Source organism: Giraffa tippelskirchi, chromosome 13 (genome assembly GCF_054371585.1).
Source record: "Giraffa tippelskirchi isolate mGirTip1 chromosome 13, T2T-mGirTip1v1.2.pri, whole genome shotgun sequence".
Lineage (NCBI taxonomy): Eukaryota > Metazoa > Chordata > Mammalia > Artiodactyla > Giraffidae > Giraffa > Giraffa tippelskirchi.
The window spans coordinates 13,779,530-13,794,978 of NC_137287.1; the positions used below are offsets into that span (position 1 = coordinate 13,779,530).

Here is a 15,449-nt window from a genome sequence, read left to right on the forward strand (position 1 = left end):
CAGTTATCATTGACATTAGCACTCCCCTTGCCACATACTTAGGTATAAATCTAACAAATATGTACAAGATCTATATGAGGAAAACTTCAAAACTCTCATGAACAAAATCAAAGAACTAAATAAATGGAGAGATATTTCATGTTCATCAATACACAATTCAGTATGTCAAGATGTCAGTTCCTCCCAAGTTGACCTACAGATTCAACAGAATCCCAATCAAAATCCCAGCAAACTATTTTGTGGGTATCAACAAACTTCCTCTACAGTTTATATGGAGAGGTAAAAAACCAAAACAGTTAATATTGAAGGAGAAGAACAAAGTGGGAGGGCTGACTCTACTTGACTTCAAGACTTACTATAAAGCTACATAATCAAGACGGTGTGGTAGTGGCAGAAGAACTGGGTCAATGAACCAGAACAGAGAGCTCAGAAACAGACCAACATAAACACAGTCAGCTGATCTTTGACAAAGGACCAAAGTCAATACAATGACGCAAAGACAAATCTTTCAGCAAATACTGCTGGAACAACTGGACATACACACTCCAAAAAAGACAAATCTAGGCACTACACTCGTAACAAAAGCGAACTCAAAATGGATCACAGACCTGACAGTAAATGCAAAACTACAAAACTCCTAGAAGGTACACTGGGGAAAACCCTGAGTTTGGTGATGACTTTTTAGATAAGGATATCAAAAGCACCATTCATGAAAAAAGGAAGTGGTAAGCTAGACTTCATTACAATGAAAGATTTCTGCTCTACAAAAGACACTGTCAAGAGAATGAGAAGGCAAGCACAGACTGGGATAAAATATTTGCAGAAGACATCTGATAAAGGACTGTTCTCCAAAACATGCAAAGAACTATTAAAACTCAACTGTAAGAAAATAAACAACACAATTTAAAAATTAGCCAAAGTGCTTAACAGACATTTCAATGAAGATTTTTCAGATGGCAAATAAGCATATGAAAAGATGCTCCCACATCATATGTCATCAGGAAATGCAAATTAAAACAAGATACCAGGACACATTTATTAGTAAGGCCAAAACTCAGAACACTGACAATACCAAATACTGGCAAGGATGCTGAGCAATAGAACTCTCTATTCATTAAACAGGATTCAAACAACAAATGTTGGCAAGGATGTAGAGAAGAGGGAACTCTAGCAAACTGTTGGTGGGAGTGTAAATTGATGCAGTCATTATGGAAAACAGTACAGAAGTTCCTCAAAATACTAAAAACAGAACTACCAATATGATCCACCAATTCCACTCCTCGGTACATATCTGAAGAAAATGAAAATAATAATTCAAAGAGATACACGCACCCCAATGTTCATAGCAGCACTGTTTATAACAGCCAGGACATGGAGCAACCTGTGTCCTAAGTGTCCATCGACAGATGAATGAATAAAAGAAGATATTCCATATACATATAATGGATTACTATGCAGCCATAAAAAAGAATGAATCTTGCCACTTGCAACAACACAGATGGACCTGGAGAGTCTTATGTTTAGTGAAATAAGTCAGAGAAAGACAAATACTGTATGTTATCACTTATAGGTAGAATCTAAAAAATGAAACAAACAAATGAATATAACAAAACTGAAACAGACTCACAGATACACCAAACTAGTGGTTACCAGTGGGAAGAGAGAAAGAGAGAGGAGCAAAATAGCAGTAGAGGGTTAAGAGGTACAAATCACCATATATATATAAGGTACAAAGACGTAATGGACAGTATAGGGGATACAGCCAATATTTTATAAGACTTCTAAACAGAGTATAATCTATAAAAGTATTAAATCTTTATGTTGTACACCTGAAACTAATATTGTAAATCAACTATACTTCAATTAAAAAATAAAATATTAGGTTTCAGAAACAAAAATTTCAACAGTAAATTAGAGCTTCACTTACTAAGAAAACAATGAAATCTGAATCACATATAAAATAATTAGGAACTATTCACCACCTGGAACTACAATAATGAAATATTTAGAACAACAAACAAATTTGAATTCCCTTCTAGATAAAGCTATCATTAAAACCATATCACTCTAGAATAGAAATAGACACATATATAAATAAACACACATATATATAAACATATATATCTCTCAACATAAATAACCGCAAATTAGCAAGCAATGTCAACATACACCAATTTAATTAGAGCAAGTTCCAGAAGAGGCCTATTGGATTCACTTAAAAAGTAAAAGCATTTTTGTGATTTTTTAGTGAAATTATTAAAAGTCCAAATACTTCATAAATTTAAAATTCCTTTCCACCATTCACAAGTGTTTTCAAAGATAAATTAACAAGGGCTAAACAAATTTATTTCCCCTGCAAAGAATTACAAGAAAATTTCCATCATCCTCTCAACAGTAAATGTCTCACTTTTAATTAAAAAATAAGTTAAGCTCTATGGGGAGGAGAAAGTGGGTGGAGAAAGTACGCCAGCTGACCTCTCTCCCCTACACTCATGCATCCCAACCCCAACTGGAGACGTTCACCAGGATAAAGATAAGAACTCACCTGGGCTGTGGACCTGCCTCTCTGCAAAGTCTAGGGAGGTAAGGTACACAGAACACAGTCAAGAGCCAACTTCACAAGTGTGAGCGCACATGACTAAAGTCCATCAATTCAGTACCCAGAGCCCTGAGACTAATTTAATGACAACACTAAACATCGGGTTATAGTTTTTTAAGTAAGCAAAAGGCAATGCTAAGATTATCCTAGGGTTAACTCCAGCAACCCACAAGTTAGGAGATCCTAAAAACGGAGAGGGAGGAGGCTGTTACAAACTTTCTGGAGACCAGCCTGGCCATACATGCCAATAGCACTAAAACTCAGCACACTCTTACTTCTGTGATTCTGCCTCTAAAAAGTTAACCTGAGAAAACCCTCACTGCTGAAAACAAAGACTTAACTACTATGACAGTCATCTCAGGAGTATATAAAATTGTAAGAACTGGAAAACCAGATATCTAACAATAGTAGGGAAATGGTTCAAGTATAACATAGCCCCAGTAGGAAAACTATGTAGCTGTTAACACAGATCTAAAACACCCAAAATGAAGTTATTTCAGGTTTTTAAAGTATGAGAGCTACACAAGCACCCATATGGGAAAAAAACACATAACACACCCTCAAATGTAAACAAGGGTGGTTATTTCTAGGCAGTGAGATTATATGTCCTTCTTTAACATTTCCATCACAAGAATGTATTTTATAATAATTTCTAACTAAAATTTATAAATGACTATCAGTTGCCCCTGCTGATCTCCTGGTCCAAATAAAATTTCATTAAACCTTAATTCCATTCATTCTCTTCATTAATAAAGGCAATAAACAGGAAAGAAAATTTGTTAAACCCACCTAGAAAAAAACAAAACAAAACAAAAAATAGGACAGTTGTTTAATATGTCCTGGTACTAAAGAAAGGCAAAGCTCAACTTGTGGCAATCTGTGTTTGGATTTATCAGAAACCAAAAATAAAATCAGAACATTGACTAGACTCCTCCAGACAACCGGTACTGCGTGCTCCTAGGGCAGGTGGTGCAGAGAGCTTCCCCAGACAAGCGTGGGCTCCTCCATGAGGACAGAGGTTGGGAGAGCCCGAGGTTGGGGTGGGGTGACCTTGAGCTAAAAGAGTGCCCAGGATGGTGAAGGGTCCTACAAGGCAGAGGAGAAGAGTGTCAAGGAGGAGGTATCAGCCAAATATTGCTGAGAAGTGACCCAGCAGTAGCAGTAACTAAAGAAAGGGTCTCTGAGCTTCTCGGTGTTTGAGCTTGCATAAACACAATCCTCCACCTGGAGAGATCACTGGGGATCCCTGAAACCTCACTCTGGTGGGGGGAATCGGGCAGTAAACAGATGATAACAGGGAGGAGGAAAAGAAGGCGACAGGGGGACACCACTGGTTCACATGAGAGGGAGGAAGGACCGTGGGGGTCACGAGAAGCGAGGAAACCAACACATCCACAGGCAGAGAAAGAGCCAGGAAAAGAGGAAGGCCTCCCAAGGGAACAGAGAAGGCAGAAATAGATAATTCAGCAACTCGATTATAATATTTTATTGGAGAGGAAGTAAATTAACATTCATCATGCCAGATACACGAGTCCTCCGCACATCTCTCTCCTCCTCTCCACAGCCCACGTACTTTAAAGTATACCACGTGGCAACTTGTTCCAGTTTAAAAGTAGAATCTTTGCACAGGATGGGGAGTCCACACTCCCAGATGATATTTCCTAAACAATTCCTGACTTATTTTAAGTTACACTAAACCATTACTTGTGACCCGGATCAAAAAGTTCACTTCACATGAACAACAAAACCACCATTTTATTAAACTGAATTTTCGACCTTAGGCTAAATGAGAAATTCTTTAAAACTCTCTTATAAAGTCACACCCTTTTCAAAGTTCTGAGGAGACTAGGAGTCAGGGAAGTGGTGGAAGGACCCACAGGGGGACGGTGTGGGGAGGGTAAGGGAGGCAAGCTTGTTCTAACGCCCACTGCAGGAAATATGCTGGTCTTACGCTGAGAAAAGGCCAGGCAGGCACCTTGATGTGGGAGAGGCTCATTCTGAGTGTAAAAATTAAAGTAGCCTTTCTCAAATATCCTGTGATGTTTGAAATAGTCAAAGGGCTTTAAGGCTGGTTGCTATAAACCCTAAGGCTAATAAAGAACATTAATGGATGTGATGCTGGATTATCCAAGACTCAGCAGAGATGAGGACACAGGCTCGTCTCACAGAAACCCTGGGCGACCTCAACACCCAGCTCTCCAGCACTGAGAAATCACCTCCTTCCCCGACAAAAAAGTGAATGCAGATGAAAGAGACCCTCAGAGAGGCAAATGCAGAGCAACAAAGTCTAAGAAAAACGTCAAGGTCTCCACAAAGGTCTCGACGCTAAAGCCAAGGTCTGGGTCTCGGTGGCAATGGACACCAAGGGCCACCCCACCTTCCAGCTGCCAGGACCTCCCTCTCCTGGCTGCTCTCCCTTCTCACTCTTCTTCAAAACTTGGGGTCCCCCCTGGGCTCCGGCTGGGCCTCTGCTCAAGGTGAACACACTCATTCACAGCCTCCTGTCAACTTCACCTACTTCCTCACTCCAGATGGAAACATCCATCTACCGGAACATTCCACGGAAAGGACCCACAGGCACCCTGAACCGCCCATCCAGGTCAAAGCCTATCCAACATCTCCACATCAGCTCCTCCTCGTAAAGAAAGACAGCTCTCTACCCAGGGACCCCTGCCAGTCATTCTGGACTCTCTCCTACACCCCAACAGTCACTGGTTACCAGCCCCGCTGCTTCCTCGGCTGCAGTGTCTCTCAACAGTGGCTTTTCTCCAGCCCCAGTGCCTCCTTCAGCCCAACTGAACTCCAAATGCATCCTGCTCCCGTGGGCTCTCACTTCTGTGACGCCGTTTCTGCACACCTCCTCCCTCGGGCAGGGCCTAGCGCTGGGAAGGTGCTCAACAGTAACATCTAACATTACCACCCACTTTCATGAGTGAAGCACGATGTTCTAAGAGTTTTGCACATATTTTATCCTCAAGACATCTGTACTTTACAGATGAGGAAATTCAGGCATAAGGAAGTTGGCTAAGCTGCCTGAAGTCCTAAATGAACCGGGATTCAAGTCCAGTCAGACTTCGGGGCCTGGACATTAACTAAGTGTTCCACTGCCTCCCAGGAGATGGGAGTCCTGGGAGGGGTCTGAATACAGAGTCCACCCCATCAAATGAGATACACACTGAATAGCAGTCACACAATTTTGCAATTAAGACATCAATAGTGATATAAGTAGAAACCTCTCTCATTAGGGGTTAAGGATCATTTTTAATAGCCACCATTTAAAATGTGCTGAGGGCCAGGCTCCATGCCAAGTGCTTTACATACATATATTCTAATCCTCACAACACTGCTAAGTAAATATGCCTATCCTCATTTTACCCAAGAGGAAACTGAAATCAAAAGGGGTTAATTTATACAAGGTTATATTACAAAAAAGTCACAGGAAGTATTCAATTAAGATTCTGACTTAATTCACCTGACCTCAAAATCTGTGCCATCAATCACAATCCAGGGTTGATAAGTAGGTTTCAAGTCAAATGCCTGATAGGGAAAAAAAAAAATCCACATACCATGGATACTGTATTTTAGCTGACTTCAATATGAGTACGATTAAGATTCATTATTTCTGAAGTTTAAAATGGTTACTTTATTTCCCATCTCTTTAGCAAGGCAACTCCCACTTCAGCACTTTCACCAGGGTATAAAGCAAAGATGAGTGGAATCTCCTGCCAACAGTTTCTTGTTTCTTAATCTAATACAACTTACAATGAAGAAGAGACTCTCAAAAACTTGCTTCACCCAACAAGTTTAAATGATCAAAAGGGAAATAACAGAAAGCATAAAGTTTCAGTTGCTACATGTGCATTTTAGGCAATAACAGAAGACAAAAGGAAAACAATATGGGCTGATATAATTTCATGACTTATTTTCCAAAATTCAGACTTTGGCTATATTTCTACTTACTTGTAACTACCTAATGCATTGCTCCGTTTTCAAAATCATGACATAAAATCATGGGAATTTCCAAAATGATCCCTCTTTTTAACAAATAAATTCATCTTAGTCCCCAAATTGAAAATAACTCATCTCTTTGTTCTTAGTTATTTTAACTGCTGACCTACTTAAAAACCAAACTGAAAGTATCTTTGGATTGAGATGTAATGATTTGGGGTTTAATTAACAGATACTTAAGATAACAAATCATGAGTGATGACAAGATTAAATGAACACAACATGGAATCATAACATCTGAACACAGTGTAAAGATTGGGATATGTTCTGAAAAGAGCATTTTAAAACAAATAGCACAAAATGGCAAATGACAGTACTCTGCAAACTATCACCATCAGACATTGTTCTACAGTCCCCAGGTTTATAATTATACACAGAAAGAGTGGCATACTTCTGGTATGGAAAAGATAATTTAAGGATTTCTACATTTATCAAAACAAATCCTAAATGGAAATTTAATTTGCTAAAAACTCTATCATCTTTCCTCCATTACCCTTTTTTCATTTTAATTGGAATGTCTCAGTGAAAAAAATTTTTTAACTTTTCTTAAAAAATTCCAAAGCCCTCTCACAAGTCAGTATCAATCACTCTGTAGTAGGTTAACAGTGACAAAAACATCCCATAGATCTGCCATCCCCGTTGCTGCTGCTGCTAAGTCGCTTCAGTCGTATCCGACTCTGTGCAACCCCACAGACAGCAGCCCCAGGCTCCCCTATCCCTGGGATTCTCCAGGCAAGAACACTGGAATGGGTTGCCAGTTCCTTCTCCAACGCATGAAAGTGAGAAGTGAAAGAGAAGCCGCTCAGTTGTGTCCAACTCGCAGCAACCCCATGGACTGCAGCCCACCAGGCTCCTCTGTCCATGGGATTTTCCAGGCAAGAGTACTGGAGCGGGGTGCCATTGCCTTCTCCAGCCATCCCTGTTAGAACCACTCTTTTTCAGACACCTGACTGTAACAAGGAGGAGACAGAGCAGTGGGGAGAGAGGGAAGAAGAGTCAAAAAAGAGGAGTAAAAAGTTAAGCTGGTCCCTAGTATGTTTAAAGAAAAGCTAAGGTTGAAGCCAGTGAGGTCCTAAGACTAATCATAACATTCCAGGGCAATTACATGGTGTCCTGTTTGAACAGCCTCAACAGTTCTTCAACAACTGGGTAACAGAAACAAACAGCATCTCTGTGAAGTGAACTAAGTGTCATTAAAAACACTCAGGTGATGGCTAAATGTCATCACTCGGCTGCAGCCAGAGTGGCAGAGATGTTACTAGATCTGTGCTCCTGCAAACTAAACACAGGCACATAAACCACTCGAGGACAGCAAATTTAATTCCCTGCTGTTAATACCAGACAGGAATTACAATCAGCCTCTTTTTTCATTGCCCTTAAAATGAGTTAAGCACTGCTTCATGTCACTGGCTGTTTAATAGAACAAGACACACGCATCAAATGCAAACAATTCTCTGTAACCCAGAAAACCACCAGAAGCCAGACTCGGTAGCGTGTGTTTTTCTGAAGCAGAAAAGCATTTAACCTTTAACTAGCTGCCTCTCCCAATACTTCCAGACACCTACTGCATAGGTACCTAGACCGGGTGCCCTTCCACCAAAGGCCCAAGCTTTTTCATTTCCCAGCAAATCTGGAATGATCCAAACCCTCCCCATCCTTCAAGGTCCACCTCAAAAGTCACTTCCTTCAAGGTTATGTGGCAGCCTGGATGGGAAAGGGGCTAGAGGGAGAATGGATACATGTATATGTATGCCTGAGTCCCTTCACTGTTTGTCTCAAACTATCGCAACATAGTTTGTTAATCGGCTGTACACCAACAAAAAATTAAAAAGTTAAAAAAAAAAGTCACTTCCTTTACGAAGGTTTTCTGACCCTAATCAGAAGGAAATCTCTAATAGCTGGTATCTCTATATGGCAATTAAGTCCTGCCACGTTTTATCGCCCATCCCTTGCTCTAATTAAGTCCCTTGCCAGCAGAAACTATATTTGCACTCAGGTCTGTCTCGCTTCCCTGCAGCAGCTGCAGCTCCCGCCCCAGCAGAGCAGGTGCGCTCCATGAGCATTTGGGATCCTAGTACCCAGACGCCAGCAGCAGCCCTGATTCCAGTCCATCTCAATTAGGCCTCAGAAAGTCTTCCCAAACCTTTACTAGGAAGTCAACACACTGCCTCCTTACTCCCAGAGTAAACAGGCTTGGAGTCATAAATTGTATCTCAGCTGCACAACAGGTCTATTTCCTTTGAGACTTCTTAGATGCAGTGAGGGAGCAGGAAGGTGCTTTTATCATTCAAGCCGTAACCGAGCACTCATCTACAGATGGGATACAAAAAGCTCAGACTCCAAGCTGACCAAAAAGAGTGCTACAGGGACAAACCAACAGTCATCGCCAACCCTGGGGTCGTGCCTCCCGCTACCTCCCAGAGAGGGCTCACCTTTGAGGCGGGAAAGTAGCAATTCAGCAACCACAAGCTTTCCTGCTTTCAGGCAGACCGCAAAGCAGCTCATCATTCAACACTCAGCCAAGGCTGTCATCGGCTGAGAACTAAACTACAGACACCGGATTCTTCAACAAAGGCCCCCTCACCAGCTGTCCACCGATTATGGTGTTTACACGATTGAAAACAGCACAACAGGCCTAGTCTTATTCCAGAGGGTGCCCATCAAGGGAACTAGAATTACCGGCCACTAGATTACCTTGAAGCCACTCAATTTAGTTTATTAAAATATGAGTGAGGATGATAATACACCCCCGCTCTGGATAATTACCAAGCTTGACACAAAAAACCACCACTAGTTCACTTCAAGTGTCTGCACGTACGCAAGTCTCTCCCTCCCATCTTGAAATGTGTATCCTTCGCAAACCGAAGAATAACGCAAACGCGACCCAAAATCAACAAAGGCAAACTACCAACACGTTCCCCGTGCCAAATCCAAATTATCCAGGCCTCGGCTTCAGACGTGGTAAGTCCCGCCATCTCGAGGGCCTCCAGGGAACGCTGGCTCCTGGTACGCGAGTGGACAAACGCCGGTGGCGGGCGACCCAGGCCGAGGCCACCAGCCTAGGCCGGACCAGGACCAACCCCCATCGGCAGCTGGAGCGGGGGCTGCAGCCCGAGGCGAGAGGGCGAAACCCGGCCAGCTCATCCCCTCCCGGCCCGCGTCAGCCCCGGCCGAGCCTCGACCCCCGCCCGCCCTGGCTCACCCCGCCCCGTTGGGCAGCGGCGCGCCCCGGGCCCGGCCGGGCCAGCTGCTCGCCGGACGCCCGCGGCCGCTCGGAGCTCACTAGCGGCGGCGCGCGGCCGGCCCGGGGCCGCTCGGCACCATTCTCCCCGCCGTGCCGGGGGCAGCGTCCGGCTCCGCGGGGCCGACGCGAGGACCAGAAACCAGTCGGGCTCCCGCCGCCGCGACACGGTCTCGTCACCAGGTCCGGCTTCCGTGGTTTCCGGGTAGAAAAAAACGCCACGGCCAACGCCGCCTTGACCTCCGACACCTGGCGTCCAACGGCGGCGCGGCAGGGACAAGACTCCTCAGTCGCTGGCGGCGGAGGCCACGCTTCCTGGCTGGGTCACGTGGGGGGGTTGCACACGAGTACGTGGGCTGCGTGCGTGCAAGCGTGGAGTGCGGGACGTTCTTTTGCGTGTTCTGGGTAAGAGTGGTGTGTAGTGAGTGTGATTGTGCAGAGTATGCGTGCGTGGTGCATGTTTGTGGATCTGTGTGTGTCCGTGTGCTTTTTGTACGAAGCTGCAGGCGGTGCGTGTATATGATGTTTAGTGTTTGATGGGTGTATGTGTAAGGTGTGTGCATGCGTGTAAATGGTGTACTTGTGTGTCTCTCTGCTCCGGTATTAATCACTGCTGATGAAAGCATCCCTTGCTACAATCAAAATTATGAAATGACTTTGTAAAATGGTTTTAAATATTTTTGTAAAATAAATTGGCATTGTCCATTAAACTTGAAGATATATATTATCTCTGGAGAATGTTACCCTGGAGAAACACTTGCATGTCTGCACAAATTGACCTAGTAACGTTTATAGCACCACTTTTTTTTTGTTGTTGTTGGACTAGAATTGCTTTACAGTGTTGTGTTAGTTTCTGCTGTACAACAATATGAATTAGGCATATGTATGCAAACATATATCCCTTCCCTCTTGAGTCTCCCTCGCACCCCTCCCCAGACCACTATTTATAATCACTAAGAATTAAGGGGAGGCAGGAAACAAATGCTCACACAGTCAAATGTAAGCCTGTAAACCTTAGGTATATTCATATATAATCAAATACTAATACAAAAGAGCAGTGAAAATAATTGAAAACTGCTGACACAGCAAAGAAGCTCAATCTCGGGGAGCAAGTCACACAATGATACACTGAAGTATAATTCAATTGTAAAAAAAAAATTTCCAAACATGCTAATATAATGGATATATTGTTTAGAGATGCATACATAATTGGTAGAACTCTGACAAAAAGCATGAGAAAAAGATACACAGGATTTCCCTGGTGGCGAAGTGGATAAGAATCTGCCTGCCAATGCAAGGGACACGGGTTTGATCCTTGGTCAGGGAAGATTCCACATGCCACGGAGCAGCTAAGCCACAACTACGGAGGCTTTGCTCTAGAGCCTGCGAGCCTCAACTGCTGAAGCCTGCGTGCTGCAACTGCTGAAGCCCATGCTCCACAACAAGAGAAACCACCGCAATAAGAAGCCCGTGCACTGCAATGAAGAGTAGCCCCCGCTCACTGCAACTAGAGAAAGCCGGCACAAAGCAACGAAGACCCAGAACAACCAAAAATAAAATTAAATAAAAATTTTAAACAATTAATCATTAAGAAAAAGATGCACAATCTTCATGCTAAGTGTTAAAATGATGACTTGGGGAAGAGCACCCAAGCTAATTCAAAGGTAATGGGAACGTTCACTATCTTAAAAAGGGACATGAGTACATAGCTATTTAACAAATTTAAGTTATTGTTTATATTTTATACATAACATAAAATTTGTATTTTGTATCCACTAGATAGCTAATAAAAATGGAAAACACTGTGATTCACCATTGAACTAGAAAGTTGTTGAGTGTGAAGATGGTTTATCATGTGACAAAGGCAGCAGAAGCTGCTAAGTATCTTAAAGTAGGTCAAACCTAGGAGATGCCACTGTGAAGTCATTCAAGAGTCGTGAAACAGAATGACTGTACCCTGAAACACTTATCTTTGACAAAAGTATTAATAGCTTTCAACTGGCTTTCAAAAGAAGCTGCTTAACTGCCAGTATAAAATAATTAAACCAAAGATAAAATTTCCATCCTCAAGATTATACCCTCAACCTTAAAGTTGGTAAAGTCAATCAAATTACAAGTGGAGGCTTTGACAAGCATGCCAATGCAAGCAATGAATAGCTACAAGTGGCCGTAGGTTCTTTAAATCAGTTGGTGAATATGTATTAAACTTAAACCTGGATTGTGAAAGTGAAGAGCAGTGTGGTAGGTCATTGTGTCAGGATAAATATATGCTGTTATAAATTAAAAATAAGTCATGTCAATTCTGTGCATCAAAGTCCAAGAAGAAATAAAAACATTTTAACTCCACTATTTTCATATGCACTTATGTAATTCTTTTTCTGAAAAGCTGTTATTGAATCAATGAACATCTTACACTCAATGAAATATCAGAATCAATAAATACTTGTTGCATAAGTGAAAGAACAGTAAACGTTTCATAAAAGAAGAAATATGAATTTCAACAGATAGAAAAGGATATCACTGGTGATAACGATGAGGGACTCTCTGAGGATAAACAATTTGCTGGGAGGGAAGGTATACCTTGACAGCAGGAAGGAGAGCAGGAGACTCTGGTTGGAGGTGGGGTTTGGGGTCTAGTCCTGGCTTTGCTGGTCACTGTGTGGATCCCCTTGAGTAAGTCACAAACACTCTGAACCTCAGGCTCTTCATTCCTAAGGTGGAGAAGATAACATCCACTTACTCAAGTCAAAGACCATAAAGAAAGCTGAGTGCCAAAAAATTGATGCTTTTGAACTGCGGTGCTGGAGAAGACTCTTGAGAGTCCCTTGGACTGCAAGGAGATCAAACCAGTCAATCCTAAAGGAAACCAATCATGAATATTCATTAGAAGGACTGATGCTGAAGCTGAAGCTCCAATACTTCGGCCACTTGATGCAAAGAGCCAACTCACTGGAGAAGACCCTGATGCTGGGAAAGATTGAGGGCAAGAGAAAAAAGGGGTAGCAGAGGATGAGATGGCTGGATGGCATCACAGACTCAATGGACATGAGTTTGAGCAAACTCTGGGAGATGGGGAAGGACAGGGAAGCCCGGCGTGCTGCAGTCCATGGGGTCACAAAGAGTCAGACATGACTTAGTGACTGAACAACAACAACAAAAATCCTCCAAATGTTCTGTAAACTTCAAAATGCTGTCAAAAGATAAGATATGTGCTGTGACAGTTAACCATGGTAAGACCAGAACAAACTTTAACTGTTTTGTGAAAGTTCAGGCAGGGCCCCAACCCCTGGTCATCATACTGATGAAGTGTTGCTTTGTAACCCTTGGGTTCAAGGAGCTTTAGAATAGTTTATGTCAGCTTCTCAGCATTATTTATTGATAATAATCAGACTAATAATTTACACCTGGTCTTCTTGAGGCCCTACAGAGGGCTCTGCCATTGAGGAATGTGCCTATGTGACCAGCAAGATCTCTAAAGGACTCTGCTTCGGGCTCCCTGTTTCAAAGTTTTCATGCACATGTTGATGGTTCCTGATCCAAGAGAAAAAGTGATTTCTGTCTTGGTTCTTATAAAAAATGGACAATAGGATCTGGTCTTCCCAGACCTTTTGCTATGGAATAGCCTTTGGCTATAATGCATGTCCTTACTTTAATATTGTTGCTATTTATTCTTTTCCTGTAATAAACTGTAGCATTGCCCTGTGAGTTTCCTGAGCAACTGAACCCTGTTAAGTGAAAGTGAAAGTCTCTCAGTTGTGTCCGACTCTGCGATCCCATGGACTATAGTCCATGGAATTCTCCAGGCCAGAATACTGGAGTGGGTAGCCTTTCCCTTCTCCAGGGGATCTTCCCAACCCAGGGATAGAACCCAGGTCTCCCACATTGCAGGCGGGTTCTTTACCAACTGAGCCACAAGGGAAGCCCAAGGATACTGGAGTGGGTAGCCCGTCCCTTCTCCTTAATTGCCAACATTCATGCAGCTGGTGTCTGAAGCAGGCCTTACTGCAAGCCTCCTCATTCTTAATGGCTAAGGGGTTATTTAAAAAGAAAAAGGATAGGACGTTCCTGGTGGTCCAGTGGTTAAGAACCCGCCTTGCAATGCAGGGGACTCGGATTCAATCCCTGGTCAGGGAACTAAGATCCCACATGCCACTGGGCAACTAAGCCACAACTAGAGAGACCGTTCACTGCATCAGACAACAAAGATCCCGCGTGCTGCAGCTGAGGCCAGAGGCAGCCAAATAATAAATAATAACTTAATAATAAATAAATAAACAAACACAGCTCCTAAAAAAAGATAATTCTGACATAGCAGATGAAAGTGAACAAGCCATCCTTGGTTTGAAATAGCACAGATTTTGAAATGAGATACTTATTAATAATAAAACTATCCAGTGAAATCTGGAAATGAAAGAATCCAAACTCCAGGAGCTTAAATGGATCCAAAGGGAAATGCAAACCGACGTCAAGTCAGCTACAAATTCAGTCCCATGGTTGCTGCTTTAAGCAGTAGCCAAATGAAAGCAAGCTCAGAATCTCCATGGATTGAGTTCTGCCCTCTCTGGCTGGTGCTATAATTTTTGATGAATCAGCTAAGCCTGTGACACCCATGACAACTCAGAAGATAATTCAAGTGCGGCAAGATGAGAGAGGAGGGCAGGAAGCCATGGAAATAAGGGATTATTCAGTAAAGGAATGGAGACATGTTGTAGATCATTACAGACATGGTCCTAATAAACATTTGTGGAAATGACCCTCCCGAGACCTTTAGCATTGGGCCTCTTTCCCTGCTTTGAGTCTGCTAGGCAGAGGGCAGTATCTGGGCCACCCCCACCCCATCCTATGTTGGCTAATACCTTTGTGAGGATGGTTCGTGAGGAAGCCCCTAGATTAACGGAATGGATGAAGAAAAGGGTCCCTTCATACATACACAGAGAAGGGCAACTTTATTGCCCCTCCCTTTATCCACACAAACTGAAGATGCCGAAACACTGCAAGTGCAGCCAGGATTGGGCTATGTATATAATCATGGAACCGAGTCACCCAGGCTGTGACAGAAACCATAATGGAAGGAGTCCTGCCAGCACTGGCACCATCTAAGGCTTTACTATTGAGACCACGGAGAATGTGAAAGAAGCAACCTTAAAGCCTTTATCCCAATGACCCCATGGGAAATTTTTTTTTTTAAGTTATGTAGCCATCTGATGTAGCCACTTAGGAAAACAGATTGGCAATTCTTCAAAAAGTTAAGCATTGAGTTTGTATTTGATCCCGCAATTCCACTCCTAGAGACTCAATAGAATGGAAGACATGCTGACACGAAAAGATGTACACAGATGTTCACAACAGCAATATCATAGCCCAAAAGTGGAAACAGCTCAAATGTTCACCAAATGATGAATGGATAAACAAAATGGGCTATATCTATGAAATGGAATATTATCCACCCATAAAGGGGAAGGGAGTACTGATACATGCTGTAACATGGATGGATGAACCTTGGAAACATACTAAGTGAAAGAAGCTAGTAATAAAAGACCATGGATTATATGATTCCATTGACATGAAATGTCCACAATAAGCAAATCTATGGACAGAGAA

General features: G+C 42.6%; 1 protein-coding gene across 25 annotated transcripts in view; it reads right to left on the reverse strand.

Moving 5' to 3' along the window:
• Positions 1 to 15,449, reverse strand: part of TMEM248 (transmembrane protein 248) — a 42,942-nt gene that overhangs the window by 16,978 nt on the left and 10,515 nt on the right. For 13 of the 25 annotated variants that reach the window (XM_081558090.1, XM_081558105.1, XM_081558096.1 and 10 more), the window contains one exon: positions 12,429 to 12,559. The exons of 8 other annotated variants lie outside the window; for them this stretch is intronic. The gene's annotated coding sequence lies outside the window, so the exon portion shown is untranslated. Of the gene's footprint in view, positions 1 to 9,515; positions 10,045 to 12,428; positions 12,560 to 15,449 lie in introns of those variants that run through there. 4 more of the 25 variants (XM_081558089.1, XM_081558104.1, XM_081558093.1 and 1 more) reach the window with 3 other exon arrangements.